This window comes from Notolabrus celidotus, chromosome 2, assembly GCF_009762535.1.
Source record: "Notolabrus celidotus isolate fNotCel1 chromosome 2, fNotCel1.pri, whole genome shotgun sequence".
In the NCBI taxonomy this organism is placed as follows: Eukaryota; Metazoa; Chordata; class Actinopteri; order Labriformes; family Labridae; genus Notolabrus; species Notolabrus celidotus.
In genome coordinates, this window is record NC_048273.1 from 24,275,748 (window position 1) to 24,301,981 (window position 26,234).

The 26,234-nt window shown below is 42.5% G+C and overlaps 1 long non-coding RNA gene across 1 annotated transcript; it reads right to left on the reverse strand.

Annotated features, from left to right (window-relative positions):
• Nucleotides 1-7,242: 7,242 nt before the first annotated feature.
• LOC117806524 lies at nt 7,243-9,670 on the reverse strand. The gene is made up of 4 exons (XR_004629685.1): nt 9,550-9,670; nt 7,809-8,067; nt 7,468-7,510; nt 7,243-7,379 (listed from the first exon to the last, which is right to left on the reverse strand). It is a non-coding gene; the product is annotated as an uncharacterized LOC117806524 (long non-coding RNA).
• Between the last annotated feature and the right edge of the window lie 16,564 nt (nt 9,671-26,234).

Genomic DNA, 26,234 nt, shown 5'->3' on the forward strand with positions numbered 1-26,234 from the left:
TTAGTAGGTGGTCACAAACCAATCAAAACCAACCCAAAACATCACTAATTCAGCCTCTGTGGAGGATCGGCAGCCTCTTGTGGCCCTTTTCCATTACACAGTTCCATCCCTACTCGGCTCGACTCAGCTCTGCTCGACTTGACTCTACTAAGTTTGGGTTCCTTTTCAACCAGCCCGAGCACCGACTCACGGTGGACGGGGTCATCATAACACTGCTGCGCGAAGAAACTCCTGCGCGAAGAAACTCCTGCGCGTCATTTTGAACGTGACACAAACACAACAATCTCAAACAATGGAGTACATGGAGGCAACGGTGTACTTGCTGCTCAGTCTGTGGCTTTTTGTCGCAGGCCAAGCGAGTGAGGAGAACCACGGAGAAACTTGGCATGCAGACATTGTACAGTACTGGTGTCGTTTTGCAAAATGGCAAGTTTGATTCCTGTGTTGGGCGGCGCGCACATGACTCTTCGGTGACAACATTATCTGACCAATCAGGTGCTGGCAGTCCGTTGACGTCACCTTTTAGTATTGGCTCAGCTTGCTTGGAACCAGAGCATAGCAGGTACGAAAAACTGGTATCTGACATGAGGTACCACGTCCGTGGAAACGCAACACAAACCGTTTAGAGTCGAGTCAAGTCGAGTAGAGTAGGGCTAAGACGGGCCGGTGGAAAAGGGCCATTAGTGTCTAACCTCGTTATTATTATACATACATTATCCATGCAGTGATCTGAGTTGGGGGGATGCTAATATTAGGTGCTATGCTGATTGGCTGCCTGGATGTTGTTTGAGATCAGGGCTGATTGATGCAGAGGTGGAAAAATACCAAAACCAATATGGCGACCGCTCCAGAAGAAGCTGCTCCAGTACACAAAGTGTCTCCCTGCCCATATTTATGTATCTGCATGCTTTAGCACAGTGGACGTCCTGTCAACCTGCTTTGTTTGATCAAACCTCTAAGACAGCTGAATGTGGCCTTCAGACTTTATTAAAAACACACAAACAAAGACACATGTTGGACTCACTACAGTCCATCACACTGACTGTATGTATGAATATGTGTGTATGACAATAAGAGGAAGAGAATGCTCTGTGTGCAGCCCTGGTGATCTCAGAGAAATTCCCATCCTGCTACATGATCAGGTGTGGCGGCTGGAGCTTGTCTGTCTCCCCATCAGTGTGTTACCCTGGCGATAGAAACTGAGCTCTGTCCCCTTTTAGTGTCAGCCCCGGCAACATCCAAGTCATGTCAGTCCAAATGTACAGCCTGACTGTGTGTGTGGTTGTGGTTGTGTGTGTTTGTGTTTTGGAGAGCAGCTGAGTGGCCGTGGCAGTCTGTCCCTTACAATCAGTCTTTCCTGTGTGACCTGCTGACCCCTACACACACAAACACACACATACACAGATACACAAATGGTGGAGGTTTTCTTATTTACTTAAAATGACAGTTGATGCACAGATAAAGGGAGGTGAAATAGATTTGTTTTCCGAATTGAACAAAATCAGAGTCCTTTCCAGTACACCCAAAGTAACTTGACATGTAAAATAATATCAGGAAAATTTAACCACATCAGCCAGTGGACAAGCGAGCAGCAGTGTTCTGGATACATTGATTTTAGGACAACTACCCCAGTAATCACACACATCCTTTACGTTGGGATGGGCATTAAGCAATGCATCCTTGAAGACTCTTGAACACATCAGTCTTGCACAGACCTCCACTTCTCCTTTGCTCTTGACCTTTAGTCTCTGTCTCATCTATGTCCAGCAGTTCTGTTGCTGCTGTCTGTCCCTGTGCTCAGGTGAGATAACATCACACGTGTGTACTGTGTCTAACCACCTCCCACAATCTTCCCTCAAAATGTTCTGCCATGTGCCAATGTATTCTTCTTTTTTGCGTTTTGCTAGTTGGACTTTAACTGTTGGCTGCACTGCTCCGCACTTCCCCCTGGACTGCGGGTGATACTACAATATTTGGTCCGTATCAAAAAGATTCCAGAAAATGTGCAGAAATACTGGTGAAATGAGTGCAGACAGTAGGCGTAGCAAGAGGAAGCCTCCACTTTTTTATGTGGAGCATAAATTTGCTTTTGGGACACTCTACCTATCATAACGAATGCCACTCTGATAGTACCAAGCAGCAAAGCAATGGGCAAACATTAAGGATCATTGTTCCTGTAGCTAGAAGTCATGAATGGTTTCTTTTGTCTTGACCACAGCAATCCACACTGAAGCTCATTGGCAGATAATTTGGTTAGAGATATGCGTGTAAATACCAGAAGCTGCTTATGTAGCTTCAAGCTGCTATTATAACATAACTTCCAAACATCATCACCAGAATCAACCAACCTTCGCTCAAGTCACCTGATACAAATTATTTGGTTTTTTTTTACAGCTGCCTCTAGGTCCACAACAGGCCTTATATTTGTCACTTATTCCTCTGTATACTCAATATATTTGGACACTGTATTACCCAGCTGTGTTGAATACATAGATTGTATACAATATGGATGTAGTATCCATGACGTCACCCATCTGTTTCTGAAGCGATTTTGAGGCCAATCGGCGGCGGCAGCCATGTTGCTGCCGTCGAGCGATCGTGACGTAAAGAGGCGGGCTTTGAGCCTCCAAGCAAACAGTTTCAGTGTTCCTGCCTGTCAATCAAGTCAGCTGTGCCTCTCATTGGAAAACTTGTAATCTCAATTTCTTTGAAATTGCCGCATTAAAAATAATTCACCCCCCTCACAGTGTGTGCCGATCGAGAAATCAGCTATCCAGACTACACTCGTCTTTTGTACCAGACTGTAAACATGTTTAAAATTTTTGAAATTTTATTATGAAACAAATCAACATTTATTACCACATAAACACACACAAAAGTACCGAAATTGGTACTGTTGAGTACCGGTACCGATTCCCAGGTACCGGGTATCGGTACCGTATCGGTTCAAATGTGAAAGGTACCCATCCCTAATGCCGGGGCAACCTGATCATATCTCAAATCGTATTGTAATAAATGGAGAGGAGTGTGGCGCATTTCCCCTAAGCCGGTTGACACTGTGGTAAAAAATGTAAAATAGAATGGTACAGAATAGATCCAAGCAGAATAGAATAGAATGCTTCAATCCTTGAGAGAACCTGATCACCCATCTTATCAAATCAATCCAGATAAACAGTCTCTCACACTCCCCCTCTGCCTGTTGATACTGTGGTAAGAATGTTATAATCGTCCCTGGTTGGTCTTAACAGTGGAGAAATAATGACAGTAAGCGGGGAACAGAGGTGAGAGCAGCCTGAGGAGCTACTGGACCCCAACCATCTCTGATAGGGAAAAGTTGGGGCAACATCCTGTCCTGCAACCAGGGTAATGGCGTCAGAGCAGGTGAGTGCATCTCTAAGTTTCCTATCACTGTAAAGAAACTAAGACCACATGCAGTAGTGATGGCAGCAAACATGAACTAACACATACATTCAGCGGGCATGTGGTGTGTCAGACAAGAGGTCGAGACAGGTTCCAAGACTTGGGGGGGAAGGAGGAGCCGCTCTGCTATTTCCTGCGTCTGAGGAGGAGCATTAGACCTCAGACAATGTCACAGCCAATCACCTTCAACACTGTCACATGACTCCTCGCAGTTAGCCTTCTCATCACACGTCCCTCTCCTTAAGCCTTTCTGACAAGCCCCCCATCTGAAGGACTCTACTTGTCCAAACACACCTCTCCTCTCCTCTCCTCTCCTGTTTTTCATTTTTTCCTCTCATCCTAACTCTCCTCCGCCATCCTTCCTTCATCTCTGCTCTTCGCGTCCACGCCAGCTCATTGATCTCTGTCAGTATTGAATGTCAGAGACACGTTCAAAGATGCTTTTCGTTCCCCATTAATAATTCACACTGCCTGAATCATCAATAATAATTCTCACAGAGCAATCATTCAGCTTTACCACCTCTCTCTCTCTCTGTCCTGCATCCCTCTCTTCCTCTCTTTATCCACTTCCTGCCCTAGGCCATCCTTCCCTTCAACACCTTATTCCCTACTTAAACTCCTCTCCCTCTGTGATATCTCTTTTTGCTTATTCGGCCCACTTTTCCAGCCCTTTTATGTGTATCATATCTTCATCCTTTTTCCCTTGGTGAGGCACTTTTTCCTGAGGTGGGTCAGAGCTTTTACTGTTATGGATTATGACTGATCTCCACCTTATTCTAATGGAGCAACCAGTCGTGTTGTTTTCCCTCAATTTCCCTCATGTGATAAAACATTAACATTATTATTAGACAGGCACGGAAATCCTATTCTGCGGTCTTCTTCTTTAACTGCAGCGATAACTCAAGTCCTGTCAATCACCTGCTCAAAAATGAATGAGGATGGACTATGTGTCACCGCCCAGCCAGTGTATATTTACTTTAATAGATATAGTGGAGAGGAGACGGAGGCGCAGGAGGACAAATAGAGGCAGAAAGCCTCTCTTAATGTACATGTAAAACTCTCTAGTGGGCCCATGCCAAGTGTAAGTGGTTGAGTGATATTGGCAAAGGGAGAGAGGAGGGTGGATGGAGGGAGAGAAAGTGTCAGATTTAGGCATTTTCCTTAATGCTATAAGAGCTTATTGATATTTTGATTTTCACTGGGGGCTGGCAGGTGCTGAGGCAGCTGCTTTTCGCCCCGTCTCTTTACGGTTGAGAGATGTGGAGTTCATCTCATCCTGCTCACGGAAAACCGTACGGAAAACTGTCTCCTGGGAATGCTGCCACGACCAGAGAGAAAAGAGAGAGCCAGAAAAAGATGGAGAGAGAGAAAGAGACAGAGAGAAGATGGGGAGGTGTTGCATGCTTGGGAAGCAGAGTGCAGGTCATGTCAGGTTCTGTAGTTTAAAGACCTATTGCACTTTATTTTTAAGACCAGGGGCTGCTGTCAGAGGAAGGGATGAAGTCAGGGCTTCATACTGGGGTTGCTCTGTTTAGTCAGTGAGTGGAGGCCTGGGGATGATCCTTATGATGCAGGTTATGTAACACATCAGATTCAAAGCAAAATAGCTCAAAAACTACAGGCCAGATTTCTGCAAAACTTCATGAGAACATGTACGGTTCACAGAGGACTGTAATATTGTTTGTGACTTTCTCACCTTTTCTTTAGTACCTTTAAACTTTGCCTTGAGTCAGACATCTGGTGTTAAATTTGTCCATCATCGTTGTTTTAAAGCAGCATTTCCAACTCTTTTAATAGTGTGACCTCCTGCATGAAAAATGTCCCTGAAGCATCAAACAGCTTTAATTTTGATCAGTTCAAAGCCTCTGTGAGGAACTTTAGCTGGTTATAACAGACTGATTTGAACAGTGTTGCCTCTTAAAGACCTAAAAGAGAAAATGAGACCATCCGCCAAAACATCAAAAGTTCAGACACTGTAACTTTCAATGCCTGAGGGGGTCAGACCTGGCAGCACATTGAAGACACAGTCTATTTTAAGCAGATAATATTTAAGTGGAGGAAACTTTTGATTTGAAAAGAGAGCAGGAGAAGATCTTTCAGCTGAAAACATGACAAACACATGAATAGAACAAAATGTATCATTAAGTCCACAGGGGCGCCAAATTGAGACAAACAGAAGGTTCCTCACTGGAGCTTTAAACCTCACAGTAAAAACTCTCCTTATAAACACCTTCATCAGAATAAACAGGCCCAGCTTCAATCTTTCCCCTCAACAGATGGAGAATTTTTTTTAAATAACAATGTAATACTTTTATCATCATTGTTGTTATTTTTTGCTAATATGAGACATGTTTTTATTATTATTTCGGGCCCTGTAACCAGAAGCTTCATACCTTTGTTTGTTTGTTGGATTTTCTTTCTGCATGCTTGTTAAGATCTTTTGAAAACACACTGAATTTAAGATTGGTGGAAAATGTGTTGTACAAATACAATTGATGCAAATTTTCCTCATGTTCTCGTTCTTTTTGATTTTACTTAAATCCCATTCGCTCTTGCACTGCTGGTAATTTCTAGAATTTTTCAGGAGCTCTCTTTGACATTTTGCAAAGTTACTTGCTGTGAAAATCACAGTGTAATGTTTACAGCATGATGAGAACAAAGACACTATGATTACAGTTTTTAAATATTTTAACATTACTCTGCACAAATTGATGGCTGGGCAGACATCTTTGCATCTCCCGTCTTGAAAATGATTCTCCTCCTAAAACCTCATGTTTGCAGCGGTTGCAGGAATTAAATGTCACCACCACGGCATGCTTGTTTGCGGTGAATTATCCAGAATATTTCTTGCTGCATTCTCACATCAGCTCACCTCAACGTAACTCAGACTCTTTACCGGGAGGATGGCAGGAAAAAGTCAGTAGAAAGTCAGGCTGAAAGTTTCTGCTCTTTGTGTTTCTGCATGCAGCTTTCTGGAGTTTTGAGCATTTGTGAGTACAGCTTTGTTGATGTGTGTCACTAGTATCCACTGATTTATCAACCTAAAATGAGACGAGATGAAGTAAATAAAAGAATAGAAAATAAGCTAAAAGTATTCTATCTAATAAACACCGTAATAAGTGATTATTTTAACTGTCATTTGTCATTCTTTAAGCCCCACCTATGGCTCCATGGTAAACACAAGCACTCCTCTGTTTCATTAATAACAGGACGCTCTGAGTCTCTCTACAGCTCTCTTCTGTCTTTAATTGAAAGCGCACGCTAACAACCCTCTCAGGGATCTGGCCCTATTTTCACACTCTGCGCTCCCTCAGGAGGAGCTGCAACCACACGGGAATATCACAGAATACAAAAATCCATCCTGTCTGATTTGAACATGACATGAATCCTCTGACACAAACACAAACACATTTTCTATGTCAGTAACAGGGGAGCAGGGAGTCACAGTCCAATCCACGGTTAAGAATAAAGCCATCCTGCTCTGACTGCTTGTCAAAGTCAAGTCTGTGGACTCAGGGTCAACGACCTATGACTACTGTCAACCACAAACAGTCTGTCCATCATGAAAGAAACACAAAATATTGTCGTGGTGTCCGCTCAATTAGTTGCATAAGTTGATCGTATTGTTGCAGTATTTTAATACGGCCTCACAGAGCTTACACATGACCTGACTTTTATCGACTCCTTCTGTACCAGTTTTACATCTTTGTCCAAAATGTTTCCAAACTTCAACTTGTACAGTTGATGCAGAGTATCTGCAGTAATTTGAAATATGTGAAAAATGACAGAAAACAATATGTTTTATGTCATCCCTGTGTGTCCTCTCTCCACATCTCTACTCTCTGATTGGCTGTACAATCAATAGAAGTGTCAAATAAAGGTCAGTCTTAGCTGCTCTTCACTGTCCATACGTTATATTTTGTCCCATGACTCTCAGGGTTAACGGAGACTTCATGCACCTGTTAAAAGAAGGGATTGATCTGTAAACTGCAGCCTGAGTGAAGCACACAGGTAAGTGATATTTAAGACCTGGGAGGACACTCTCACCTGTGTGTCACTGCAAGCCTCCTCTGTTGTTCGTCAGGTGTTTCTGTGGACAAACACAGCTTTACAGCACTTTTATAATGTCTATGATGATGTTTCATGCAGGAACCCAGAATTACCAGAAAAAAAATGAATAGATCATTTAAAAAAGAGATTTTTAAAAGTACAAGTATCAAAAATTTTCCAGAGAATAATAAAAATGTTTCAGTGAAATATTCAAGAAAAATCACAAACAGACTGCTCAGATGTGCCCAGATATAGCTGTGTGTGTGTGTGTGTGTGTGTGTGTGTGTGTGTGTGTGTGTGGGGTAAGGGATATCTAACACCTAAGAGGACAGACTCACCTGAGGCTGGTGCCAGTTTTCACTTCCTGTACTTATCGACACCTGCTTCCTGTTGCAGGAGGAAGTGGCCACGCAGCACGCAGCCCGAGTGAAACTGGAGAGAGTGTTTGCACCACCATGCCGGAGTGTGTCGGCAAAAAATCAGCCTCCGGATAAATTATGAATGAGAGTGATGGAGGGGATAAGAGGAGGGGGAGGAGGGAGAGACAGAAGAGGAGGGGATGACGTTATACTGATGTCTTCTGTTTGACTGAAACAGCTGGAGAGATAAGTCACACTCACACACACACCCACACAAACACACACACAAACACACGGAGTAAAGGTAACACTTATTTCATAACATGTTTTTACCCCATATAGAAAATACTCCACCAGTTGAGTTGTTGAAAATTTTAATAAACTGTACGATGTTCCTGAGGAGGTTTTTTAACAAGATTTAGGTACCAGTTGTAAAAAGAAGAAGGGGATGTAAATCAATAAACTGGAGTGAAAGAGAGAAGAAATGAGAGGAAGAAATTATGTAAATTGTCAAGGAGATAAGAAAAGGAAGAGGAGGGAAGCAGGGAAGAAAGAAACGATGGACAGAGGAGAGGGAGAACATCATTATGAGAAGAAGAAGAAAGAAAGAAAGAAAGAAAGAAAGAAAGAAAGAAAGAAAGAAAGAAAGAAAGAAAGAAAGAAAGAAAGAAAGAAATTAGTACATATCAAAGAGATAAAATCAGATGTTAAAAAAGGAAAGGTGAACTAACAGACTTAGGAAGAGAAATATGAAGGGAAGAATAAGGATGGAAGAAAATTGATAATTGGAGAACAACGACGATAAGTAAAAGGGAAAAAGAGGAAAAAGAAGACAAGGTCAAAAAAGAGACAAAGTAAGGAAAAATGAAAAACAGAGGAAGGAAAATCAGAGGAAAACAGATTGAAAAGAAAGAATGAAGGGAGTAGGGAGGGAATTAATTAAATAACTAAATCGAAAGGAGAGGTGGATTGAAAAAAAACAAAGAATCATAGGAGACATTAGGAGAGCACAATAAAAGAAAACTGTGATAAATAGTTCAGGAGATGGAGAAAGTGAACATCACTTCTTTAGTTTTAAGAAGTCTTTAAAATATCCGAACAAGATCTATTCAAACAAGAGATGCTAATGTGTGTAATAAACCAAGGGACAGTTTGATATCTAAAATAACTCAAACCTGCTCGTTAGCTTCTCACAAGACTTTACAGACGTTTTTAATTTTATGTAAGGTGCGGTCCTGTTACAAGCCACTGATTAAATTATTTTATGTCAAATGGGATATTACAAACATCTTTCTTTGCACTTTAAAACATTTTAGTTTAACTTTATTTTTGCACAAATAAAAACTTAAGGACTAATTAAAGACAACAAACTGGAGAAATGTGCAAGGAAAGGAGTTAAAAATAACTGGAAAGAAGGGGACAAAGATGAATAATGAGAGGAAAATGAAACACTGATTCATCAGCAAGGAAGAGCCAAAGAATGGATGAAGAATATAAAGATGGGAGGAAAAGATGAAGGTAAATTTACAAAGAACTGAGAGAAAAATAGAAATAAAAATGTAATACCTACCATTAAAAGAAAAGATAATAAAGTATAAACAAAAAGACGAAAGGGGAGGATTGCTACACAGAGGAAGTGTTGCACTACAAACTTTGAACTTGTACTTCAGCAGTGTAATTGAGTAAAGGCACTCATGACCAGTGCAGTACAGTCTCTGACCTTTGACCCTGGACGCCTCACAGGCAGGTGGAAGCATCATGTGACCCTGTGGATTCCCTTCCTCCCAGTGAGCCGTTCACTCTGTGGAGAGCAGCAGAGAGGGCCGCCTGCATGAAGGGAAACCTGCGATGAATTAAAAGAAAGAAGCTCTCATTTGATCCATAATTGATCGTCTTTATGTGCGGTGGCTGCTGATGGAAAACAGAGGGAGTCTGATGTAGATAACAAGCGCACAAAGCCGCGCTGTGACGGCTGTACGTGACCGCAGGTTGGAGAGAGGCGAGCTAAGAGTGCCTCGCTTCACTCTCTTGATGTTTTTCTCCTCTTTTCTCTTTTAATGAGTGTCAGAATGCAGGTTTCTTTTTTTTAAAGGAGGGAGGGGAGATGTGGGGGAAGAAAAACAAAACAACAAGAAAGCAGAAAAAGACCAAAAGAACAAGCGTTTGTGATAAAGTGCTTACAGAGCGTTTAGAGCAAGTTCTGCAGACATGCGGCTGAGCGCTGATGTAGGGCACGAGCCCACAAGTCGAGAGTGAGGAGGGGAGGGGAGGGGGCTCATTGATTAGAGGAACACAGCAAGAACAGGGGAGCACAGGTGGGCCTGGGTAAAATACATTCACACATGTTCTCTTATCTGTTTGGCCATGATAGGATTTCTCCTCCAAAATAAGAGCCTTTACAAAATCACCAGTCTGTGTTTACTCTGCTGGATCAGACTCCATTAACAGTTATGTGTTTTTGTTGTTTTTTCCATTGCCTCCTTCCCTGCAGCCTTTCAAGGCTTAAAGGACTCATATAGGAGGGTCTATCCAAAGTCTTGCTACCACTCTCAAGTCAGAGGATTTCCCTGTTTTTACCTAGCTGTTATAAGAACGCAGAGTTGCACTGACTCAAAGCCAATTCCAGCATATTTCCACACTGGGATCTTCACTGAGCAGCATGTTCTCCCTCCAAATTTCTCAGACACTGATCCTTGTTAAGTGGGATTTCATGCCAAAATACAATGCTGTAGTTACGGGTCTGCTTGTTGTTTAGATGTGCTGTTAAAGTCAAGTCTCAAAGCATAAAGAAAGTCAACTGTAGATGGTGATTAAGGCTAATGAATGGATGAACCCTCCTGTTATGTTCTGGGTCAGATTGACCCAATTCAAAGTTTAATAATAATAATAATAATAATTGTTAAAAGTATGTTTTTGGTATGAAACTTCTTCTGCTTTGCTTAGTTAGCGTAATCAACATATGAAATACAAATGGTTCCTTTCACATATTTGCAACCCCCCCCTGCATGTTTATATTACATAGATACTGTTTGTGGGTCAATTTGACCCGGCAGTGTAAGTGGAGGCTAAAAGAGGTCAGAAATATCAAATACAAATTGTTTCTTTGCAGCTGTGTGAAATATTTCACCCCAATCACAAACACACACATGAAAAACAACTGAGTTATCCTCATTGAACCATGATCTGTGAGAATTGAAAAACACCATTGCACTAAATATTGATTTAAATGGTTAGTAATGGAGTTAATAATGAGATTACAAAAAATTGTATGGGATTTTTTGGGTTCTTACACTTTTGGATAATTAAACATGCCCCGGGTCAAGTTGACCCAGGAACATTATTGCTGTTCCTGAGAAACGAACATAACAGGAGGGTTAAACAAAGAGAAAACATTCATCATGATGTGTATGAGTCATTTGTGATTTTACTTCTTTAAAGGCTTTGTGACCACCGTTTACCCTTTAACATCCATAGGGCTGAAAATGTTAGGTTTCATATGAACTTAATCCTGCAGCTGCAATGAACAAATGTTTTAAAGCACATCCTAATAGGTCTCTGAACATTAAACATATAAAACACTATGGTGTCCCATTTTTTCTTTTAGTTTGTAGTGCCAACTGTTTCAAGAAATAGCAGAAAATGTTGTCATTATTAATTTGATCTGGTTATATATTTTTGTCTTCTAATGAGAGCAGTGCTGGACTTTCTAATCATCCAAACAGTTGTCAGGTTTCTCTCCTCTTCATCTCTTCACCAGTCACAGTGAAAATAAATAATAAGTAAACAGGTGGAGTTCATAAAAACAGAGGTGTGAAACAAAAGGGTAATGGCCCATCCTAAAGACGAGCTGTTTGTCTGCTTTAAAGCCGGCAGTCGTTATTAATAAAACAGGAGAAGCTGTCACTGTGTGCGCCTTTCTTTCTTGACAGGGCAGCGGCGAGGAGGCCTCGAGATGCACAATAGATGCTAAACAAGTGACAGTGAACGCATCATAACAAAACGGCAATAAAGAGACAAAGAAATGTTTTAATGACTCCTTCAGTAAACAATGAGAGGCCCTCTGTCTGCTGCTCTGCACCCCCCGCTGTCCCCACCTCTAATCCCTCATTGACTTCCTCTACTTGTCTGTCCCCCTCCTCTCCTCCACCTGTCTGTCCTCCCCCTCTCCTCCACCTGTCTGTCCTCCCCCTCTCCTCCACCTGTCTGTCCTCCTCCTCACCTCCACCTGTCTGTCCTCCTCCTCACCTCCACCTGTCTGTCCTCCTCCTCACCTCCACCTATCTGTCCTCCTCCTCACCTCCACCTGTCTGTCCGCCTCCTCTCCTCCACCTGTCTGTCCTCCTCCTCTCCTCCACCTGTCTGTCCTCCCCCTCTCCTCCACCTGTCTGTCCTCCTCCTCACCTCCACCTGTCTGTCCTCCTCCTCACCTCCACCTGTCTGTCCTCCTCCTCACCTCCACCTGTCTGTCCGCCTCCTCTCCTCCACCTGTCTGTCCTCCTCCTCTCCTCCACCTGTCTGTCCGCCTCCTCTCCTCCACCTGTATGATCTTCTCCTCTCCTCCACCTGTCTGTCCGCCTCCTCTCCTCCACCTGTCTGTTCTCGCAGACTGCCGCTGACTTCCTGAGAAGCCACAGTGCGATCAGCTCTGACTGCGAGCTCGGCTGCTCCGGGACGCTGGGCGGTTGTGACAGGCGCTGTCCTGGCGCTGCCCGGCCCCATCTCTGAGATGACGCCAACTGGCTGTCTCCATGGTGACAGGACTGTCAGAGGATGTTGGGTAAGTAAAAGAAGAAACACCTGCCTGCTACTGAACTGGTGTTGGGAAGGGTTGAGGACAGATGTTGCACTGCAGACGCCTTCTAAAGCCAGATTATAGCCTTGTTGTCTTTATTTTCATTGAGGATAGTATGGTCTGTTGTTGTTTTGACATGTCCTTCCCATGATGTTCTGCTTAAATCTCTTCCACGATCTCAGACGGTGTTGTTTTTTCGTGGAGCTGAATAATGCTGCCTACCCAGCCGCCCAAAAGGTCAACGTCTCATGCTTCCTTCAAACGGGTTCATGTTTACCTTGTTCACGAGAAGGGACCATATAAACCATAGACTGTATAAAATATGGACGTAGTATCCATGACGTCACCCATCTGTTCCTGAGAGCTGTTTTGAAGCCAATCGACGGCGGCAGCCATATTGGAAATGCGGAACTCAACCAGGCAGAGTGTGACTCTGGGTGCATCTCAAAGCTCTAAACTGCAGTCTCCTCGCTCCTCGGCCGAACCGGAAGTACTTACTGACGCGCCATTTTAACTTGCGTCCCAAAGCTCTAAACGCTGCTGGAGGAGAGAGGAGCGAGGAGACTGATTCGAGGAGGGATAATCGAGGAAACACGAGAGCAGACTTTGCAGAAGTCTTTTCCCTGACAGACACGCCCCCTTATCGAATATCACCCACCGATTGGACTCTGCAGCGGCTCGGACTTAACGGAAACTTAACATCAGCTGAGTTTAATAACAGAGAAAAGACGGACCTTACTACAGTCACTAAGGGTGCCCTGAAACAGATCATAAACAGCTGTCGGTTTCTAAACAGTCTGTGTGTGATGAGCTGAAATTAAAAATTGTTTGATGTGAGTTTTAGAAACAGTATACTGATTTCAAAATCAGAAATCAATATAACAGAGGATGTATTATGTTATATCTGATTGTTTTTGTCAGATTCACTGACTAATGAAATAGATTAATAGAGTCTAATATAGATAGAATATATGATCAGTTATTTCTCCTGTTAGTTTCCCCGTTTGTTCTTGTTTCCTTCATGAAGAGAATAAAAGTCTGACAGTAAAGTTTGTCTGTTAGTAAAAACACTTTTTCCAGTCAGGTTAATAAAGTTTCATATGAGGCTGATCATTAATGAACACAGGGTTTGAAAAGAGTTGGTTTATATTTTCCCTTAAAGTAATAAATAATTTAATAATGAGGCATTTTAACGGTGAATCGATCCGTGATGCTTTAGGACAGAATAAACAGAGAGCTGATTATCTTCATGTACAGGTGTGTGTTAAACAGGTGTGTGTTAAACAGGTGTGTGTTAAACAGGTGTGTGTTAAACAGGTGTGTGTTAAACAGGTAAAGCACAACAACAGAGCTCTGTTACTGTTTATATTTATCAGAGTTATTACAGTGAACATGTCTGCAGACACAAACAGCTGTTAAAGCCGTCATCACAAACCGATGTCGCTTCACGTGACGCTCCAGAGGAGAGGACATCTCATTTCTCTAAATACAAATATCCTCTCTCCTATCTCCTCTGGTTTCATTTCCTCGCATCTCTGGTGGGCGGGACTAAGACGCGAGGAAGAGACGCGAGGAAGAGACGCGAGGATGGACGTTTAGAGCTTTGAGAAGCACCCGTAGTGTGAGCCTCCTAGCCAACAGCTACATGTTCCCGACCGGGATTCACGTCAGTCATGTCCTTATTTGGGCAAAAACTCAGAATCTTAATATCTTCTGAACCGTCACGTTAGAAAAAAATTCCCCCACTGTACAGTGTGTGCCGATAAAGAGATTAGCTTCGTAGGGCCAAGCCATTTTTTGAACCGGGCTGTAAACATGTTTATTTCTGCTGCAAAAAACGTCTTTTTCCCATTCATGTCTATGTGGTTTCCGGTGTTTCTGTAGCCAGCCTCAAGCGGATTTTCAATGTATTGCAGTTTATAACACTTCCGCGTGGGTTTCATCGTTTTAGACCGGAGGTTGCCGCTTGATGTAAACGCAAGCTCACAAGTGGTGACGAATCTGATGATGTTTTCAGTAATGGCACAGCCCGTGATGATAAAAACATCTACATTCAATCATTTTTCTTTGAACTTACTAAATATTTTTGATGACAATGTTGGATACAGAGTAGTGTTTGAAAGTTGTGTTACAACAACCTTTCTTTATAACGTTAACATCCCATGCACAGCGCTAGCTCGGCTATAACAGACATGCTTGTGGCCATTGCATAGCTTAAGTGTTCCCATTGGATTACCACTTGAACGCCAAGCTTTTTTCCGTACACAACTTCCCATACCTTCATGACTTTTCGAGTTCCATTTGAAAGTCTGAGTCTCAAAAGATTGAAGACACTGAGAGAAGTTTGCCTCAAAAATACATCAAAGCATCCATCAACCATCACAGCTTTGAAACCAGGCCATCGACAGCTTGGTATGACATTGTTACTGATACACGGTGCCGCAGACTGATACACTCAGATCTTTAATGTTGCAAATACATATTTGCACCCCTTGTTATATGCTGTAAGTTACTGCATTACTTGGCTCTTACATGTTGCCATTGCAAGGCAGGATACTTCCTGAAAGTCCACAGGATGCGTGTTCACCGCGTTACGGCTGCAACACGGCTTTGCTCCGCCCGAGGGCTTGTGCCCTGGCCCACAGGACGCGTGTTGGGAGTGTAGCCTCAGCTCAGAGCAGGCAGGATCAGCTGGGCTTTCTGTGGTTGAATTTCTGCTCATTCGGACAGTATTCCATTACTTTTGTGCTTTAATCATCACTGAGTATGCTGTATAACTGTTAAGTTTTGGTTTTGCAGGATTAGATGAGTTTAATAGTAACACTTCGGCTCTATTTTGTTGTCCTGTTACCTTCTGACACAGTTATCAACTTAAAGTCCTGTTGTGGATCACGGATATATGGCTGTTTGTAGCTTACATCCATAATTGATGAGTATTTCTGATCTATTAAACGATCTTTAAACGGTCAGGAGTCTGTGTATGATGTTTTATTTTGAAATTGGCGGATGTTGCATGCGATCCTCGTGCCTCTTTCTGTGCAGATTGACGCGTGCTGGGCGCGGGCTCCATCGAAAATAGACTTGAAGCCTAACCCTAACCCCAGCCATAACACAACGCAACGCATCCTGTGGACTTTAGGCTTCATGCAAAACAACTTGCCAAATTTTTAGGACATGAATAATTCAAAACACATTGTTGAATCATATTACCTATTTGTAAATAATATAATATTTTTACAGATAAATTGGTACATCTGCTAACCAGTTTAGCTTTTACAAATAAACATGACTCAGATGTTGATCTTCATAACAAGTCTGAAATAATATGTACACCTGTGTTTAAAATACAAAACTCTGCCAGCTTCAAACACACACTGAGCAGGAAACAGTCCCACAGTGTGTATGATGTTTTTCAGGGTATAGAGAGGGGCAAAGAGACAGTAAATTCAGCCTGATTGAGCACCAAATAAAATAAAAAGTGTCACCACGACGCCACCAGAGAACCATTAGATAAACGCAAAATAAAACCATAAGTGCCATAATCACCGGAGTTCAATTAAATATGAAATGAAAATGTCAGAGGAATAGACACCAAATGGCCATAAGTGCTGTCTCCTATCAGCACAGCCAGGCCGGAGCAGTAAAGCTCATGTTTGTTTGCTCCTCTTCATTTTACTGGTGTGTTTTTACGATCAGGGCTCAATCATATACAGTATCTTAACGATGATGGTAATTAGACAGCGAGGCTGCAGCGATGATTTAGCGACGCCAAAACATACTGAGGATGAGCGATGGACCGGACGAGGAAAACGCAGGAGAAAATCAGAGAAAAGCCAGCGAGGAGGTCGATTGATCGGCAGGTCATAAACATCTTGAGGTCAGAATCATGAGCTTCACTTTGGGTCAGTTAATACAATTAGTCTGACTTTGCTCTGTGGCTTCCTAGGCATAAAAACACCCCCTGTGGTCTTTATTAATACACCAGGGGATATCAATGATAAATAAACTCCAGAGCTCTCTCTCTCTCTCTCTCTCTCTCTCTGTGTGTGTGTGTGTGTGTGTGAACAAGCAGGCGGAGTAATGATTAGATTTCCATTAGTAAAAGGGGTAATAAACGCCCCATGTGTGTGTATGTGTATGTGTGTGTGTGTGTGTGCGTGTGCATACGGGAGCGTTAATGTCCGTGTGTGTGTGTAGTAAGAGGTGAATTAAAAGTGCATTGACTATGTGGCAGCACATGCTATATATTAAGACCAGCCACAGCTGGCCTGCCAGCAGCTCAAGCCAGAGGACCAATTCATCTTCTGCAGAACGCTCTGCTCCACCCCCTCAGCCTTACGATAAAACCACAACCACCCCCCCACCCCCCATACACACCTACCTAAGCATAGCCCCCTCCCCTCTCTGCACATAATCAAATTAATTAACATTCCTAAGATCCCATGCTCATTAATCCATCTGCAGTGGTCAGCGAAAAAAACGCAGGCAAGGGATAAGTAAGGCCACGGCAATGATCTGAGAAGTCCAAAGAAGACTGTTTGTTCATACGGCTGGAAGTTGATTTGTAGTTCTTTGTGATTTTGGGAGTCATATCTGTAGTTCTGAACTCTGATGACAAACAGACACAACTTTCTATCAGTAGCATTGTAAAGCTGTCCTCAATCTGGATTTGCCAATGTTCATGCATGTTCACTGCTCTGTGTTATTATCCTCTGGGTTCAGTTTGCTGTGATCATGGGAGATCAGAGACCACATGCTAAGGAGGAGGACAGCTTTCAGTGGATGAGTCAATTACAACAGGCTTATTACAGCACCCATCAGGTGGGCCTCTACTGCCTGGGACTAGTCCTAGTTAACACCTTACCTCAAACCCCTCTGAGTGGCATCGATATCTCTGACACTAAGCAGTTCTTCTTAAACAGCAACCAAATATGTCCCCACACAAGTGTCACAAACCTGCCAAAGCTGCACCAGAAGCAGCATGTCAGTGTTGGCCCTGCATGGGCAACCTGGTGGACCCAGGTTGCAAGAAGGGATCTGGGTGTGTGATGTCATCAGCACCTTCAGGGGACTCTCTCTGGGCAACATCACCAGACCGCCCACCTGTGGCTGACAACAAGTCTCTCCTGGTTCTGCCTCTCTCCATACATCGACAATCACCATTCCACCAATCACCTGCTGACAGTTTCCCTCCACATTGCCTTTAACAAGCCATTCAAGACACCCATAGAGATGCAGTGATTTATGAAACTTACAACAAACACTGAACTTTCATCAGGAAACAGAGAAAGATATCAATGTTGACTTACAGTTGTCTCATTTTAAGCAGTGAAATGCACTTACTGACTTTGAAAGTATCACAATATTCAGATTATAACATTAACTTTTTAACACCTTTTATGGCATCTTAAAAGTGAGCTGCTTGCCATACACAGGTGCGACTAATAAACCAGTATAAAATGCAGAGAGAGGGATTCTATTGGGTCATGGAATATTACCTGGAAGATGGTGCTTGAAGAAGCTTTGCTGCCACAGCATGCTGGCTACAAAGAGAGGAAGACGAGACTTGCAGCGCCACTTTATCACAGCTTTTCTCCCTCACTGGTTTGTTTGAGGAGACTCCTCAGTTCAAGACAACAAGTCGGCAGCAGAGAGGGGTGATGCAAGTTTTGCAGTCAGTACCTTACAACTACAAACACTACCTCCTCTGAGCTCAGCCACCATACGGGTAGCAGAAAGAGCTCCACAGGTGCACAGAAACTGCACGTTGGATACTTAACTGAAAGCAATGGAGGTCTTTATTGAGGAAGTGTGAGCCTTTTTCCCTCTGGCAGCCCCCCCAACAATAGACTGCACCTTATATACTGGTGCAACCTATATTACAGCTTTTATGGTGTAGGATTTATCACGTATCTACACTGCAAAAAAGCTTAAATATAGGGTAAAAAAACTTGAATCAAGGTGAAAATGTCTTAAAACTAGTGAAATTAACTGTTCATGCAGCAAGTTAATTTTACTTGACAAGACATCTTAAAATTAGATAATAAGCAGGCTCTGAAAAGTATTAAAAATGGTTGAAATGAGTAGAATATGCAGATTTTTAGCTCAAACTACTTGAAAACAAACTTCCTACAGCATAGTTATTATTGAAACATACTGAATATAAGCAAAGAAAAGCTCATCTATTTATTTTGTATACTTAATTTGAGCAAATTAAGGCCTGGCGACAAGAAGAACAACACCAATTTAAGCAAAAAATGACTCACTATTAAAAAAATATGATTACGCTGTTTCTTGATATAAGCTGGCTGATCTTAAAATAAAGCCTAATTCATCTTAAAACCAAAACTTAAATCTTTTTTGGCCTGAACACTGTAACACATCCATTAAAAAACAACTTGTGTGTTTGTCTTAAATCCGTTTTCTCCAAATAAGATCTCTGCTTGAAAAATGTATGAAATGTAAAATAAACCTTGTTTCTTGTAAGTTACAACTCAAAACAAGATCATTTCAAGATTTTTTGACTTAACAAGATATTTAAGATGCATTGTCTTAAAAAAAGTCCCTCTATCTTGCTCAAATGTTACTTGTTAAGTAAATGTATCTTAAATCAAGTGGGATAATACATTTTGACTAAAAATTAGACAATTTCACTTGGTAAGATTTTGAGTTTTTGCAGTGTAATGCTAGCTCCTTAAAGAACATCAATTCTACTTTCATAAACCAAATGAAACCGTGATCATGTGACTAAAACTAACACCCAGGGCTGATTTTCTATCAACAATGCCAATGCAACAATTTCCTTTAAACATCATTAAGGCCATACAAAAAGTAAATATTCAAGGAAAAGGAACCTTCAATGCCGTAAAAACTTTGTAACTTGGTGAAAAACAACTTCACAAAGCCAACAATAAGTTGTCCACGAGTCCAGCATTAAAACCTAGTGCTATAAGAAACTAAAGGATAACTTTAACGATTTTGTTTTTTTAGAAAAACTTCTGTCAAACTGACTCATCTGCCCAAATCTAAACAATTTATTTCCAGGTATCAGGAAACCTTCAGTGAAAGATAAAACAAAGAAACCTTCCTCTCCAGCTGTGGAGTTTATTTTGAAGCATAATCCTGTCTCACCTTTTTAAAATTAATTAATGTCTGCGGTGCGAGGATGCAGGAGCCGTACCTGCTAATGAATTCACCAGAGTGAGCTGTAGGAGATTGATTTATTCATGACAGGTAGCTGATACCCTTGGCCCCAGGGCTCCCTCGTGGCCCAAATCCCGCCCTCCCCACCCTCCTCCAAGACCTGTACCCCTTCTTATCACATTGTTGTTACAAGCCTCACCCTCTCTACCTGTCTTTGCTCCTCCTCTCCTCTGGGACCTTCTGTGACACTAAAGGAAACCAGCGTATTAATTAAAACTTTGGAGAGTTGAACCCACCGTCAAACCCACCCAGCTGGGCTGTTTGCTGAAAGCTATATTTGGAATGATCTAGGGAACAAGAAAAGAAGAGGAATAAGTGTGAAACCAGACGGTAAAGAAGGCGAGAGTACAGAAAAAATTACGTAGACGGATCTGAGGAGTTTTCTACCTGTGCTGGAGTGGAGGCTCAGCCGAGAGAGCGACTGTATTGATCCCTCTCCCCTCTCCTCTAACAAGGGGAGATTTGAGCAGATTTCCTCTCCATGTCTGGAGGCATACATCCCTTTCATCCCCCTCACTTCTCCCGTTTATCTCTCCACTCTTGCGTAGAGCACCTCCAATCCCTCCACCCCACCCCCAAAGCCTGCAAGAACGGGGAAACCCTGTTTGTGAAGGCTGCAGTAAGCCTCCTGCTGCACACATCTGCACGCACACACACTCACATCAATGTTTGTATTGTACGTTATGAGGACCGTACCAACGTAATGCATGTCCTATGGCACATTACCTTCAACGGAGTCTGACCTCTAAGGGGAACTCTGCTGATTTTAAAGGCCATCCTCAGTCCCAAGTGGTCAAATACTGCAGCTTGGTCAAATATGGCCTCTTTCACACATGCACTCCAGAAAAATTCAAGAAGTTGCCTGAAACTCTGCGTTTTTTCACGTCCCTAAGCATGAAGTTTTGTCTGTCGGACGAGGAGAGTGGTGGGCAGTGTGTGAGTCAGGACATGGAGTCACATGAAGTCATGCTCCACGGTTTAATGTGTACCACATAATGGTAGACGAAGCAACAGAGATCAACAATTTCATGACATTTATATTTATAGTAATGTCACATGCAAGTGGACGTATGTGTAGACGTCTTTGCAGTTCTCTATTTCCTGCTGGGTGCACACATCATCCGTGACTTCCCACTGAAATTCTACAGGGGGCTACTGGGTAAAAGTCCAAGTAAAGTAAACGGCAAACAGCCATCTGCTGTGTTGGGTTAGGGAAGAGCGGCTGGATGGAAGTGAGATACAGAAAGAAGGGGTAAAAATGGTTAGTTAATGTATGTAAGTAATGTAAACCAGCTTGCATAAAACTGGTTCTTAAAATTAAAACCATGATCTTTCTCCCAAAACTCAGCAACACGTATCAGTTGATAAATGTTGCACATGAAATGAAAAGTTTATCTGACAGCTTAATTTCTTTCAATCCAAACAAATGATAATAAACTGTTGCCTGTCTTCAAAAACACTCTAAATATCTAGAGACATTGGGCCTCATTCACTAATAGATGCGTAGAAATGTTCTTACTCTGCGCATAAAATAAATGCTTACGCAAAATCACCGTCTGATTCATGACACGTGCGTACCAGCCAATTTTGTTCTCACCATCTTGCGTATATTAGTGAATCAGAATAATTCTGAATCGACAGGCCCGTGCCGGCAACCTGCTATCAGCATACTACCACGCCCCAATCCATCCATATAAGGACATCTGATCGGTGCATCAAGACGCTGAATTTCACCTCGGCAGAAATAGAGCTGATTGTTGCGAAGGTTGAGGCAAGAAAACCAACACTTTTCCGAAGCTTATCAGCAGGAGTCACTGTGACAAAAAAAATAAAGCCTGGGTTTCTTACTGAGGCTGTTAATGCTGTGTCTCCTGAGGTTCCCACCGTGGCTCAGGTTAAGAAAAAAATTGTTTGATATTAAAGTGGACGCAAAACAAAACCAATAGCAGAACAGAAACGAAGGAAGGACACTGGAGGAGGACAAGGACCACCTGATCTGACAGCTCAGGATTAAAGAACGCCAGAGATTATTGGAGACACCTCCATATCAGGAATATGTTCCCAAAACAAGGGATAAAGTGATGATATTCAACCGTCGCCTAATGGTAATTCACTTAATTTAATGAACACAGCACGCCACAATTATCTGTCACACTTTCTCAAGGGCGTAGAGTAACTTGCCACCAGCTGTGTCCAAACTCATCCAACAAGTCTTCAGCAGCCCAAATGTGCGCTCTACTACAGCACGAACGTGGGCATGGGCGTTGTTATTGCGCACCTCTTGGTGGGGGGAGTTTCGGGACTCGCAAATGGAGTCATAAGCCAGGCCATATCTCATGTATAAACAACAACAGTTTAGCATAAACAGGATAGAGACCAACTAGCCATCCATTTCTTAGAGCAGGGGTTCCCAAAGTGGGGGTCGAGACCCCCTGGGGGGTCGCAAGACACAATTAGGGGGTCGTGAGATGTCTTCTAGAATGTTTTTTGTTGTTGTTGTCTAAATAGTACATTTTATTAATTATAATAAAAAGATATTGACAAAATAGTAGCTAACCTTTAAATAAAACCTTGAAAATAGAAAATGTGATGAGTTTTCTGCCTTTCTTTTTGCCAGATGGCTATATGACAGTCATCTGGCTTTTTTCTTTTACTGAAAGTAGTTAAAAAAAAGTCATGCATTTAGTTAAAGGAGTATATGTTTACATTTTCTGAGAAATTGGTCGTCATCATTTGTGCGTATGCATGGTCTGAGGAAGTTCTATTTTTGTTCGTGGTGTAAGAACAAATTCAAGTAAGAATATATTGATAAATCCAAGATTTGTGCTTCAAACGTTGGTACGCACAGTTTAAGCACGTAATTGTGCGTACGCACTGTTAGTGAATGAGACCCAATGTACTTGTACACTTACAAAAATGCTCTGATTATGGTGAATGTCTACAGTTTTCTTTCATGAGATGTTCCCATTCAAAAAAAGCTTAATCATAAAGCACAGAGTAAACACTCTCTTACCTTGAACTAGTTTTAAAATTGACTGAGTCTGAACCTGCAGAAAGCTCTTTGTGTTTATTTTTAAGATGTGTCATGGATGTGAAGTTCCAAAAGTCAGACTTCAAGAAGAAAGAGGAACAAGACCACATAAAAACTTTATGTATGGACACTTATAGAAATCGAACTCTTGGATCTTTAATTCTATGTTCAGACTCTAGGTATGTGGAGTCAGAGAGCGTCTCTAACTGGGGCTTGAACAAGCCACCAAATATCTAGTTTACCAAAGGACACACACACACTTGCAGACACACACACTCAGTCAATATGGCTTAGCTGAAGTCTGGTAATATCCTTTTTCTGTTTGTCATCTCCATTAATGTGCTTTGTGAGGGAATCTTTGCAATCAATTTCGGCCCATTTCCAGCGTGTCTGACTACCTGGTCACCATGCTGGACTTATGTTTGGGTGAGGGTGGGTGTAGCTCTGTGTGTGTGTGTGTGTGTGTGGAGGGGGTTGGGTCTTTGGTGGCATTGAGATGAAGCTCCCTTCACCAGGGGACAGCTTTGTGTGTCCCCCCCCCCCCCCCCCCCCCCCCCCCCCCCCTCCCCCCTCCTCAGCCCCCCGGAGAGGCAGCAGAGTCATTTGCTCAGTCTTATGATGTCGTCACGGTGTGTTAGCAGCGAGTGGCGAAGCCCTTACGCCAATCCGGCCTTCCCAACGCCCCCCTGCCGCTCGCCGCCTCTCTATGGTTTCCTCCCCCCCTGGCTCGTTGACCCCCACCCCCACCCCATCCTCCCATCACACAAGCCTACTCTCCTCTCTCCCCCACCACCTCCGCATCGCTCAGTGGTCAGTGCAGGGGGAAGAGCTGCTGACGCAGGCCGGCAGAGGAAACAAGCTTACCTGCGGATAATCTCCTAAGAGAAATTTCAAGGGAAAAAATAAGGGAGCGAGAGAGGGTGGGAGACAGAAAGAGAGAGAGAGAGAGACAGAGATGGATACAGGAAGGATGGATGGAGAGAAACTTAGCAAAGTTTTTAGTCCCTGACTTGCTGCGCCAAGCACTTCCTATTCTCCAAGCCAACTTCCCCTCTGTGGTCAAGCACTTACTGCTCGCACAATGCCCTCAGTGAGGAGAGGGGCGAGGGGAGGACAAGGAAGGGAGGAAGATCAGGAAGAAGTAGGATTTGGGAAAAATGAAAAAAAAAACGCACAGACTGTGGCTGCGTGTCTAATCTCTCACTTTGAATATCTAGGTCTACAGGGAAAACCAAACTTCAAGTTGCAAAAAATAATGTAAACCCAGTATTATTTCAATACTTTTTTTTGAATAATTATGATCCAAATTATTTTCAAGTTTCGACAAACATTCATATTTTTCGTATTTTGTTACATGTAGCTGTTACATGACAAATACATTCAGAGGTATGAAGACTAATGTACCTGGAGTTGTTTATTCATCCTGCATGCTGTTTTTGTAATGTGGAGGAATCAGAATAACGAATGTGGACATTTGCATTAAGAGTTTTGTCCTCTAAAACGGAGCCAACACAACAGAGAAACACTGTAAAAGTTAAGAGATTAAAAAACACAGCGAGTCAGAGCAGTGAACCAAGGATGTGTGTGTGTATGTGTGTGTGCGTGTTTGTTCAGAGTAACATTGGGTTCTCTCTCTTTTAATCAAGCCCAACTTTAATGAACTGTCTTTGTGCATCACTTTCATTAGCACGTTTACTCAATCAATACGCACTGTGTATTCAAGCAATTCAATGAAAACTATAATGTGATGGTTGGATTGGAGAGGAGTGGTGTGTTTGTGTGTGTTTGGGTGTATGCATGCGCCTGGGCTTGTGTGGGTTTGTATGTGCGAGCATGTTTTTGTATCTTCAGTGATTTTTCTATGATAATTAGTGAACTTGGGAGTGTTTACAAGCTTATTTTCATTAATTAATGTATTATAGAATCTTGTATGAGTCAAATATTGTGCGTGAGTGTTTGTGTCTGTGTTTTTATGTGTGTGTGTGTTTATGTGTACACTGTGACCTAAACCTTGAAGACACTCGAAGATGCCTCCACAATTAACTTTGTCATTCTTGTTCAGTCTGAACCGTCAATAGTGATATCCGTCACTCAATCTCTATTCATTCTTACTTCTTTCCCATCATGCAGCAGTGCGGCCGCAGAGTGCACTGATTAGCCCGCTGACCATTTAATTAATTAGGCTCGGCACTTAATTATGACAAACTGCATTACTGCAGCGGCACGCCGGGGCTCAGGCAGGTTATGTTCGGTAACAATTTGATTTGAGTGAAAATGGGGAGCACTGATGGAGGAGGGGGGGGTTTATTGAGCGGAAAGAGACATATGATGAGATTAACAATAATCAGAGCAGCGGGAATAGCCCATGACCAGCCGAGGAGGGCGAGGAGGGGGGAGGGAGGGCGGGGAGGGTGAGTGAAGGGCTGAGATGGATCAAATTAGGTTTTTCTCTTCTCATTAGGGTCTGTGCAGTAAAGTAATACTGAGCATGTATGTGTGTGTATGTGTGTGTATGTGTGTGTGTTGTGTGGCCTGTTAGATGGGGATTTAATCTGCACAGTGTGTCTGTATCTTTCTACTGAAGCTGAGATGATCATCTAATCTGCATTATTCCTCCTCGCCTCTTTGTCGGTATAACAAAGACAATTTATTCAGAGGAGGTTTATCGTAGAAAGGTTGATATCGGCCATTCTTTAAAGCATAAAAACCCTTTAGGAGAATTTTACTCTAACCCCATACACAGTTTCTCTATGAACAACAACTCAAGATGTTTTCAGACCAAAAGCTAAATTTTCTTAATTCATTTGACTTTATATGTGTCAGTTTGAGTTGGGTGTTCAGATGCCAGTTTGGCTCAGTTTGTGGATTGGACACTGCAGGATCTGCAGAGGCAACAGTCCTCGTCTTGCTGGTCTTGTGATCGATTCCCTGTCCTGGTGGGGACAGTGTTTGGTGCATGTTTTAAGTCACTACATGGTCTAGCACCTCAGTACATCTCTGACCTCATACACATCTACGCCCCCTCCAGAGCACTGAGGTCTGCTGATCAGATGTGTCTCGTCGTGCCAAAAAGCCGACAAAAGACGGGGGGTGACCAAGTTTTTTCAGTGGTAGTTCCTAAACTGTGGAATGAGCTACCCATCCAAGTCAAAATGGCCCCCATCCTGGATATTTTTAAATCACGTCTTAAAACCCATTTTTACTCCTTGGCTTTTAATACAGCATGAGAGTTTATGTTGGTCTCTGTTTGTCTTTTGATTTACTGTGTTTTAAATTTTAATATTATTTATTTCTACTGTTGGTATTTGTTGTGCAGCACTTTGGTAACCTTGTTGTTTTTAAAATGTGCCATATAAATAAAATGGATTGGATTGGATGT